The sequence below is a fragment of the Uloborus diversus genome, chromosome 5, assembly GCF_026930045.1.
Source record: "Uloborus diversus isolate 005 chromosome 5, Udiv.v.3.1, whole genome shotgun sequence".
NCBI lineage: Eukaryota > Metazoa > Arthropoda > Arachnida > Araneae > Uloboridae > Uloborus > Uloborus diversus.
The window spans coordinates 141,935,099-141,946,051 of record NC_072735.1 but is presented as its reverse complement, the minus strand read 5'-3'; positions in this window follow the sequence as shown (position 1 = coordinate 141,946,051).

The window sequence follows — 10,953 nt, the reverse complement described above, 5'->3', positions numbered from 1 at the left end:
CAAATTGTTTCAAACTATTTCTTAACTATATATTACTGTATCATTTATATATAAAAAAAACTGACTTCTTACTGTATTTCAGAAAAAGCGTTACCATTTAACATAAATTACTGTTATGAAGCACAAAATCAATGGTCAATGAGAGGCATGAATTAAAGCAGTACAATACTTACATTAAGTACATGCCTGCATTATAATAGCATTGAACAGTATATATCGTATATTTTTTTAAATGATGAAGATGATGTTTTATGGGGGCAGTGCGGGAGCACCCCTCTTTAAGCCACAATGAAAGAGCAGCTTCCATTTTCATGATGTTATTATTTTGCTCAGTCACTACTCTGCGGACTTCAGTATCAAAAGTTCTGAACTTTTACGGATTTCCTTTTCTTGACTTTATATTGTCCGTATCGAAGATTCACACATATCCAATTGTCGTGCTACCTTCGAAGCACGTTTTAACTGTTCAAGCTTATTGATAATCTTGACCTCTTCTTTAATGGTCAGCTTTTTCTTTCCACTTTTGCCAACTTTAGATGAAAAAGCACGTTTGGGAGTCATTCTATTTTATAAACGTTCATATGAAAAATTAAAAAAAAAAAAGTTAAAAATCGTAGTAAAGTGATTATTTGTACAAACTAAAGCAAAGCGTTGTTTGACTAATACAGTGTGTGAACTTCCGCTTTCAGTGATGCTAAAGGGATAAAAGTCCAATCACGAAACCAATATTTAGTGTCAACAAAGACTATTCGAACCCTCCGCCGCTCCTTCCTAAAAAAATTTAAGTTGCAGGCGAGCAAGTTGCGTCAGAAATAAAAAATTCATTACTCATGAAAAACTCGCGTAATAGTCGTTTCGCGTAAGTACGATCCGACTGTATTTTGATAACGAGGAGAAGAGGGCAAATAGTTTATGCGTAAAGTAACATATTTTGCAATGCTCTTTCGATTGCTACTTATTTAAATTATTTTCATTATTACTCTATCGTGTGGTTTCCTGGTAAGGATCTTGGGATAGATTGACAAAAATTGGCACAGGAGTTTAAACTTGACAAACACATATTGAAGGTTAGAAAAAAATATTTTATTTAGAACTGTTGATTTAAACGTATGTACAGTGCATTTAAACAGCATATACCGAAAATAGGGAGCATAAGTCCCATCAAAAGGGGATTAAAGTTCTACGGTAGTTCAGTGATGACTGAACGGTACTCGAGTTCATGGTGGGAAACGTTGTGGGCCTGCTGCCATTCGAAATCAAATAATTTTCCACACCATAGGTTCAACGTCCGGCTTCAATTTCTCATTATAGAGTGTCTTTATAATTTAATTTCTTTATTTTATGATTTAAACACAATTTTGAAGAATCCCTTCCTCCCTCAAATTTCTATGTATATACTCTCAGCTCGTAGTGCTTATGATTGTGTTGCTGAAATTGCATGGTTAAAACATAAACAACTGTTCAAAAAGATGTATTAGGATATAAAAGATTTTGATAATGGGGTCGTTTCCAAAATTTTAAAAGTATTTTTTTTCTGAAAGAGCATGCTTAAAAATATCTGACCATTTTTAAAATAATTTGTTTCAATTTAATATTTTTTTAAAAAATTACTTAAATCGGGGCGTTTTTGTATTTTACGCCTCCGCCGATGACATCACAAATGATGAAATGCCATTCAGTGTTGTCATTCACAGTGCAAAATATTTAATTCGCATCTTTACTCACGTGTATTGGCAACGATATAACTGATAGCAAGCGTAGTGCGCAATTTAATTCGCTTCTTGATTATCATAACGTGGAAACGCGGAAGAAAGATGCGCTAAATAGCATCATTTGTGACGTCATCAAGACCACGCCTTGTTAAAAAAATTGGACACTTTAAAAAGTTAATTAAAAATTAACTGTTGGGAAAATGAAAGTATTTTCTGGGTAAATGTTTTTTTTTTTGCTTATTCTATCAATTTCAGTGACTAAAAGTATTAGTTTTGACAACCTCATTAAGCTTGACATACCTATAACGGAAAATTGCCATACTTTTCATCCCCTACGCGGCTTTTGTTAGTTTTCATGGTTTAAAAGAATTCTTTTTTGAATTAGAAGTATTTTTTTTTTCACTGAAAGTTATTTTTTCACATTAATAGGGGAAAAAAAAGTGAAATCATTATTTCAAAAATATGTATTTGTTACGATTTATTAAGAATTTGGGTTTCAAGAGTTTTTTTTTCTCTTTTTTAATAGCTTAAAATTTCGGTGTCCCCTACTTTTCACTGCCGACACGAAATCTCCCCGCACCCGCTTAGACATTTTTAAGCTTATACATTTAAAGGGGGAGAGAAAATTTAAAATGTCGGCAAAAAGTAGGGTAAACCAATATCTCATCATGTACTTGTTAAACATTGTTATGCAAAAAAAGTACATCCATTTTTTTAGAATCGCCTTACTTCAGCACTGTTTTAAAAACAAAAAAATACGTTCTTTAGACGGCAGTTAATAACCAAAACTCTAAAATATACACTATTTAAGCTTTTATAGTAATTATATCACGCATTTCCCGTTCTAAAAATCTCAAATACATCAATCGTACAGGAAAAAAAATAACTTCAGATTCGAACAAGGGATTAAGAGTAAATTAAAATATTTTTATCCAACATTTTTGTTGAACCTGTAGAAAAAAAATGAAGATTCACTAGGATAATCTAAAGAATTTAGTCGAAGTTTAAGCATTAATAATTGCTGTATTTTTGCTGAGTTGAAAATTTAAGCTCTTGCTTATTCATGCAGAAAATAACTTAAAACGTGCATTATTCTTTCTATAAGTCTCTTTTTTTTTAATTCTTGAAGGATATGCGTTACTTTATTTTATTAAAAAATGAAGAGACTGTGAAAGAAAATGTTTTAGTTATTTGATTGTTGTAAGAAAAATAGCGTGTGATTAAAAACATTAAATAGTTTTTGAATTTTTTCTGTTGAAAATAATTTCTATTTTTGAGAAGGGATTTTTTAAGTCTTAACTTATACGATGCAAATGTTATTTTTATGTATAATCAAATACTTTTAAAATCAATTCTGGGTATTGGTTTTAAATGTTGACTTAGATTATTTAAACAGAAATATGTCCTCATACATAAAATAGCGGATGATCGAGTAACGCGCGTGTTTCAACAAGGAAACTCGCACCGCGGCATGATAATTTAATAATGTGTTTTGGTAATGTTTAACATGCATGGAAAGGCTTTATCGTGACAAGGCTGAACTCGATCCTGTAACTTAAATGTTTTACTGGTAAGACTGGGTCATTTCAGGGGAATGAAGAAACGAAAAAGCGGTCAACTATGAACGCTATGTACTGGAGTTTAGGGTTAATCCACTTGAGTTGGGGTTAAAATTTCAACTATCAAACTACAGTGAAACCTGTGTAAGTTGACCACTCGCGGTGCAGTACTTTGGCGGTCAACTTAGACAGGTGATCAACTTATAAAGGGCGGTAATGTTTTTTTTTTATTATTATTTTTTGTGATTTCTTGCACCATGTATTTATTTTTTTGAGGAATTCACCCTTACTCTTTCTGTTCAACTCCACTTTCATTGTTTAACATTATTGAAAGTGAAACAATAATTAAAATACTATTCAAATACTTTCGTTATTTTTCCCTTGTTTTTAACTATATTAGACACTGTAGTTTTAGAAATTCCATATGTGTCAGCAAATTTTCTCTGGCTTTCTTCCTTTTCAATTACTTTTAATATTTCATACTTTTTATTAATATCCAGTTCCACTAACTTTCTTTTTGAAGCCTTTTTATTTAAAATTTATAGCACAAAAAGCAACAAGCTCGACTCTCCCAGTTCATAAAGGCAAAATTAAAATGTCCTATCTCTTAATCCCTTGCACCAGAAACATGTAACTTTACTCATTAAGCAGGCCCAGATCTGCGTACCACAGTGCGAGGGGCCGCGTCCGTAAAGGGGCTAACAGCCCTAAAAATTGAAAAAATATAAAAAAGAAAAAAAAAAAAAAACTAGCACTAAGGCTTATTCGCGTCACAAATAGACACTGCTGGCCACTAGGGAGGGGCCCAATATATTTTGTTGCAGAGGGGCCCAAAATGTATAGATCCGGCCCTGCTCTTTTTAGCACAATTCCTGTGTTGCCACAACATATTGCAACTGAAAGAAAAGATTTTGAACTTTTCTACTGACACCCATTTTCATTGAACAGAGTACAAAAAGCTATCTCAAATAGAACAACAAACGAAAAACAAGTTTGGAGAATAAAGAGCAGCATAAACTTTATGCTACTGTTTAGTTAGTAAAATGCTAGTATGTCATCAAAGCATTTAAAACATTCTTTGAAAGCTATTAAAAAAAATCTATTATTATTATTATATATAATAAATAAATAAATAATAAAATAAAATAATATGCCGAAGAAAGTTTAAAAAAATAAACCAAGTGATCAACTTACAATGGGTTTTTTACAATATTCCAGACCAAATTTGGCGTACATTAGTGGTCAAGATAGACAGGTGGTCAAGATAGAGAGGTGGTCAAGTTACAGAGGTTTTTCTTCATTATATGAGATAGGGCTAATTCCGTTCCTGACAAAAGCGGTCAACATAGACAGGTGGTCAACTTACAAGGGTGGTCAACTTTACAGGTTTTACTGTATCACCAAACAGGAAATTGCTTCGTTAAAATGTAGAAGAAGAGAAGCCATTTTCACCCGTCATATGTTGACGGGCGAATTTTTAGTCTTAAAATAGTAATAGATAACGAGTAAACTGCAATCTGCGAATGACAGATTATTAAAATTGTTTTGAATGATCCGGTGTTTAATTCAAAATGCCAGTTTTTAATTCAAAGAAGTGATCAAGATTTATGCTGAATTTTGCTTGAATCCGTTCGATAATGTAGATTTTTGTAGTGACGAGGCATGTGATCGAAGTTTTTTTCCATTAATGTATAGTCAGGAAAACACAACGTAACTGCGTCGTATAATACTCTGAATAGTTTTGGAGTAATTTACCGCCCTAAGCCAGGGCTAAGGCAGCGATACATAAAATACACCGCCAGCTCAGTCATTCAATCCGATCATTCATTCCACTGCAGTTTCGTTCTTTTTAGCGCTCATCAGCTCGGAATAGGAAGTAACTGTATTTTATCTATCTATGTCTTAGCCCTGGCTTAGGACGGTAACTTACTTCAAAACACTTAGCTTTGTCTTCAATCTTTGAATCGAACCGCACCATTGCTGCGGTCATTCGTCTGGTGTGCTAATTCTATATTAGCTACCAGTTTGTTTGGCTCTCTTGGCTCTTTTTGAGGTTTTCACCTGCAGCTCAGTTAGTTCCTATTCCAGGCTGATGAGTGCTAAAAAACACGAAACTGCAGTCCTCAGATAGAATGACTGAATCCGCTGCCCAAGCTCTGTTTGGTTTGATTGGGCAGACCTTATGTCACCCCCAAGATTTGTCGCACCAAGGGATACGTATTCTGGAAGGAAGGTTTCAAAAGGCAGTCTGAAGCTGTCTATCAAATATTTGGACAGAGGTTCATGATAATGAAAAATGTAGACATTATCATAGTTCTAAAATTATTTTAAACGTATGTTACTCTGTAGTTTGTCCACACGAAAACAATCATTTCTGTCAAAAATAAGACTTTGTATTTCAGAAGATTACAAGACACAAACGAAGTTTCTTTACTGCAGCCCATATGTGCAATATTAGACTAGAAAATGTACAATTATAAGCTCAAAAATACAAGTGAATAACACTAACGCTAAAAATAATTAAAGTTTGCATTTGTCTTGTGTTCCAAGTGGCTGACGTCATCTGAAAGATAACAGATATACATATAATTATGTTATAGTAATTTAATAATTACATAGTCCATATCCCCCCTCCAAAAAACAAGGCAAAAACTAGTATAGAGTAAAATATTTAAAAAAAAAAAAAAAAAAAAAAAAACGGAAGGGAAAGGAAAAAAGAATGCACCTCATGTTTAAATAAATCTCGCAAGACACACATTAAAATTGAATTTTTTTCTCGATAAAATCGGAAAATATGGAAGATGAAACTTTCACAGCACCTGTGTCTCTAGATACAAAAGAAAAATCCAGAATAAAAGTAAAAGTTCTCTTACTTTTAGGAAAAAAAGAGACAATCCTTAATTCTCAAAAAAAGGGGCGGAGGAGAAGTTTACCCGTAGCGTGAAATTCTACGAAACGAAACTGAGAAATGCTGTGAAAATTTGGGAGAGAACTAACATTTTTTGGAAAGGAAAAATTCACAATTTGCCAAATGAAAGCCAAATTTTACCGAACGATAAAATTCGGGTATGTAATAAGGATATTAAAGTTGCAATACTGTCTCCTAATATGTCGAATCAATTAATCAAATATTCTCCGTCATTTTTTTTTTTTTTTTGAGATTTCAGAGCAACCTCCGGTGACTTCCCATCGGGGTTATCCTGATGGGGGGTAGGGGGTGGGGCCGCAATTTCTTAAATTCCACAGGGGCGCCAGACCCCCTATCTACGTTAATGTTTTCGATTTGTAATGTTAAAATAAGAAGTTTACCCTTCATTATTTTATCCTTATTTAAAAACATTTTTGGAAACATTAAAAAACTTTACCTACTGTGTTGAAAGAAAACCAACTCCTTAATATCGAGAGTAAGATGAAGACTGTTGTTTGTATGGTCCATGGGTGGGGCAATGAACATATTTTCGAGAACCAAACTTCCATCCGAAATCGCATTGATTGCAGATTGGAAAAGAATACTTCGAAAATATTTCAGAGTCATCATCAGAACTTTTTTTTCGTTCTGGAAAAAAAAAAAAAAAAAACATTTGATTTAGTTCATTATTTATTTTGCGTGTTGAAAAATTTTATTTTAGGAAACATTTTTTATAGCGCTAAAAAAAGAAGTTATTTTACTTCTTAAAATCATTCTAGTAAATCATAACAGTACAGAACAGAGAACGTTCGAGAAAGAAATTCACGAAAGCTAAGTGTGGAGCTATGTGTGGAAAAAAAATAGAGTTAAATGTGCAACGCTGTAGCCTTTCTCGACAAAGTCAAGGACGGACAAATAAATAGTTTTTGGAGCTTACATCGAGAAATAAAAAAAAAAGTTTTGATGAGGTTATTTTTAAATGTTTTTTTAAGATCCAATAAATCCCAATTAATCTTTTGTAACATCTAGAAATACTATAAAGAAATTTACTTAGAACGTGGAAGTAAAATATGTTTTACAGACATTTTAAGCCCTCCCTACTTTACTTCAAATGTTATAATTATAAGAGGTATTAATTAGAAACACTGTCATAATGATTATAACACGAAGATTAGGTTACTAAACAGAGCTGTAGCCTCATGTTGAGCTGCTATTGATTAATTGATTTTTTTGGATTAGAAAGAGTGATAGTTCAATTTGTATCCCCCTCCACTCCTACCACTTGGACAAGGCATTAGATTTGACACTAAAATATTATGTAACTAGTGGCACCCACACGGCTTTGCACGTAGTAGAAAATTGAAAGGTCTTTGGTTCGCCTGTATATTTACAAATAATGTCTGATGAATTTCTCGCCAATTGGCATGCCCATATTACATTTCCACGTTATGATAATTTGGTAATTTACTCGTCCATCTTATGATAATTTTTCTCGGGAAAATGTTCTTAAAATTGGAACAGAAAAAGAACAAAATCGAATTTTCGAGAAATCGCTTCGAGGTGCACACCCCCATGCTACAAACTAATTCTGTGTTAAATTTCATGAAAATCGAACTATGCGCGTCACAGAGATCCTGACAGAGAGAGATCCGGACCGAAAGATATAGGAGAGACTTTCAGCTTTATTATTAGTAGAGACTTAAAAAAAAAAATGTAATGTCATCGAAAGGAAGTTTTATTGATTTATTCAGATACTAATTCTATAGGAATTTGGAAGCAGTTGCTATATTGTCCCTAAAGCAATGAGGAAATTAAGATTACATTTTGGTAAGCATGCTGTTTCTATTAATATTGGAGGTTTTCCAAGAAATTACTACTTGGTTTCTTCGTTTTTTATTCCTTCTATGCTGGAGAAGATATACATAAACATTCACAATTGGCTTTTTTTTGAAGTAAATGAGTTTTCTAGGTAATCATACCAACACACCTGTTGTTAAATGGTAATTACTTATTCAATCATCGAAAATGTCATGAAGAATCGTAATATTATTTACGCACTAACCAGAACATAAGGAGTTAAATAGGTTAAAATTTTACTTTCAATTTTACTTGCATTACTCCGATAGCAAACAAAAGTGATTTTATTCAAATATGCTTTGTGTATCTATATAGTAAAAGAAATTGCGTGAAATTGTGTCCTTGTCTGTCCTACGTCCAGATGTAGTCCAGGAGATCCCATTGCATTTATAGATTTGAAATTTTTTTTATAAAACTACTTTGGTTCCTTGAGGTTTGCACTTCGAAGCATTTTCTTTCTTAAAATTCAAACTAGTTCTTTATAATTCACTTTTAAATAAACATTTCATGGTGGCACACATGCATGTTTCTTAATAAAAAAATGTTAAAAAAAAAAAAACTTTAACTAGTGCCAAGATAAAACTAGGAAAGGATAATAACACTTTAGGGTAAATAATATGCATTTAAAAAATCCGGTGTTGTGGTCATGTGTTTTTTAACCAGAACTTACTGATGTTCACACTTAATCGTCTTTTTGATAATTTCTTCTTTCCTGGCTTTTTTCCATCTATGGATTTTCCTCGCGTTTTTATTGTTTTCACTGTGGGTGAGCTAGCTTTATTATTTCTTGTTTGTTGTCTTGCTCGTTCTCTTTCATCTTCCGAAGTACTATTACTGCTGAGCGAGTCATCCATTGGAGATATTCGATCTGTATGTGGCAGTGTTCGAACTCCTTGGAATTGGAATTGTTCTCTTATCTGGATTTAAAAAAAAAAGTCATTCCTTCGATTACATATTTTAGTTTCTGCAAGAAACATGTTGAAGTTAAGATAATATTTAATAGCTAGCAAAGTACAAGTATCTATAATTCTATAATGATGCTGCCGTTTTACGTAATTTCTCCAAATGTTTTCGCAATAGAAAGAAAAATTATAATTTGCGTTTCTGTTTGATGTCCGGAAAAAGAAAACTTTCTGATACAATGTACTGTCTCACTGTGTCCGGATATGTTGGAGACATTTTAGTTCGTCACTGAGTTATCAAAACAAAAGCAAGATTTTACCATACGCAGACTAGCCGATCTAAACTTTGGTGTCCCCTTCGCCCCGTTTCGCCGACATAAAATTTCCTTTCTCCTGATTTTCCGTTCAATCTTTCGTTTTGAAATAGTTTTAACGTTAGGGAAAGGTTAGTGTTCGTAAAACAAGGTTTTTTTTTTCTTTTGGTAATTTAGTGCAATAAGTAGGTCACGGTGCATTTTCCATTCTAATGTTCGACCACGGATTGTATGTAATTCGGCAATGTGCCAAGTAAAGACGATTACACCTGAATGAATCTAGCAGGAGAGAAGGGAAAATATTCGATGGGATTTTGATGCACGCGTCATTTTGTAATGTCACTATTGCTTTATTCATTTATTGCATTCTCAAAAATAAAATAAGCTGAAACAAAAATAGTTACCATGGAAACAACAAAAATAAAAGAAAATATTTTCATTTCGTTCAGGAGCGTAAAAGCAAAATGGTAAACTCAAAACTTTGTTGTGAATAAATAAATCAATTAATTTTTGCCGTGAGAATTCGCAACTCCAATAAACTATAGGGGGCGTTGCAGCCACTGTCTAATGGCGGATGAAAAAGGTAAAACAAACGCATGCCGTAACTTATAACTTGCTTTGACGCTTAGTGAATGGCAGTAATTTTTCATCGTGTTTGTGGGAAGGTTTCTTTTCTGTTCTTCTGAAATTACATTGCACCACAAACTGTCCGAAGCCTTTAATTTACCCCGAAGAAAACACGTGGAATGGAATGTTTTATCTTTTTCTTTAGTATTGTTAATCAGCGCAAGGTAGCGTATTCGAGCTCTGGAGTTGCGAATATACATGTAGATCGAATATCCTTTGGATTTAAGAAATGTTGCTATGAACAAATTTTAATTTTTACAAAACTAAGGCTAAATAATAAAGAGGCAAAAGTGCACATCTGAAACAAACCAACTAACACCTCTATAAACTAATAGATACGTCCATTTCCGCCTATAAACCGGTTATTAGCCTTTCCATGTAATCAATGGCCATACAGTAGCAATTATTTTTAATTTTATTTATGGTCGTCATGTCTGGTCAAAGAAACTATTTTTTTTTGGCGATACCATACGTAATTTCGTCTTTTCAATGAAGTTTTAAAACAAACAAGCTTTGAAAGAGGGCTGACGGTTTAATTTCCCAAAAAGTTTTAATTTAGCCATTGAAAGTAAAATATTCTGCCAACAAAATAGCAATTTATTAAATCTCATGGATAATTTAATTAAACTATTTCAATAAATCAACTTTAAATATTCAACTAACGCGGAAAGAGAGTAAAAATAAAAAGTAAATTAATTTGAATTCTGAAATTCTGAATCCAAATTATGTTTTTCGCAATCACGAACTGAGACAGGACCCTACTCATTGGAGTTATTGTTTTTAGAAATGGCTCCTGTCCCCCCCCCCCAAGCATGCCTCTCCTCCTACGTGTGCATAGTTGTATGTGCGCGTAGACCTGTGTGTATGCACGTAGGCGTGTGAAGTCGTGTGTGTGTGTATGTGTGTGAACGTGCGTCTGTGTAGGACATGGACGCCTCCGACCAAGAGATCGGATAGCTCAAAACCGGAGCAGCCGCGCCGCGCCGCCAGCAGAGGACGGTGGGCGGTGGTGCTGGTGTCCCTGGTCCAAGTTGAAAAAGGCACACGGACACCAAAAACGGTCAAATGAGAACA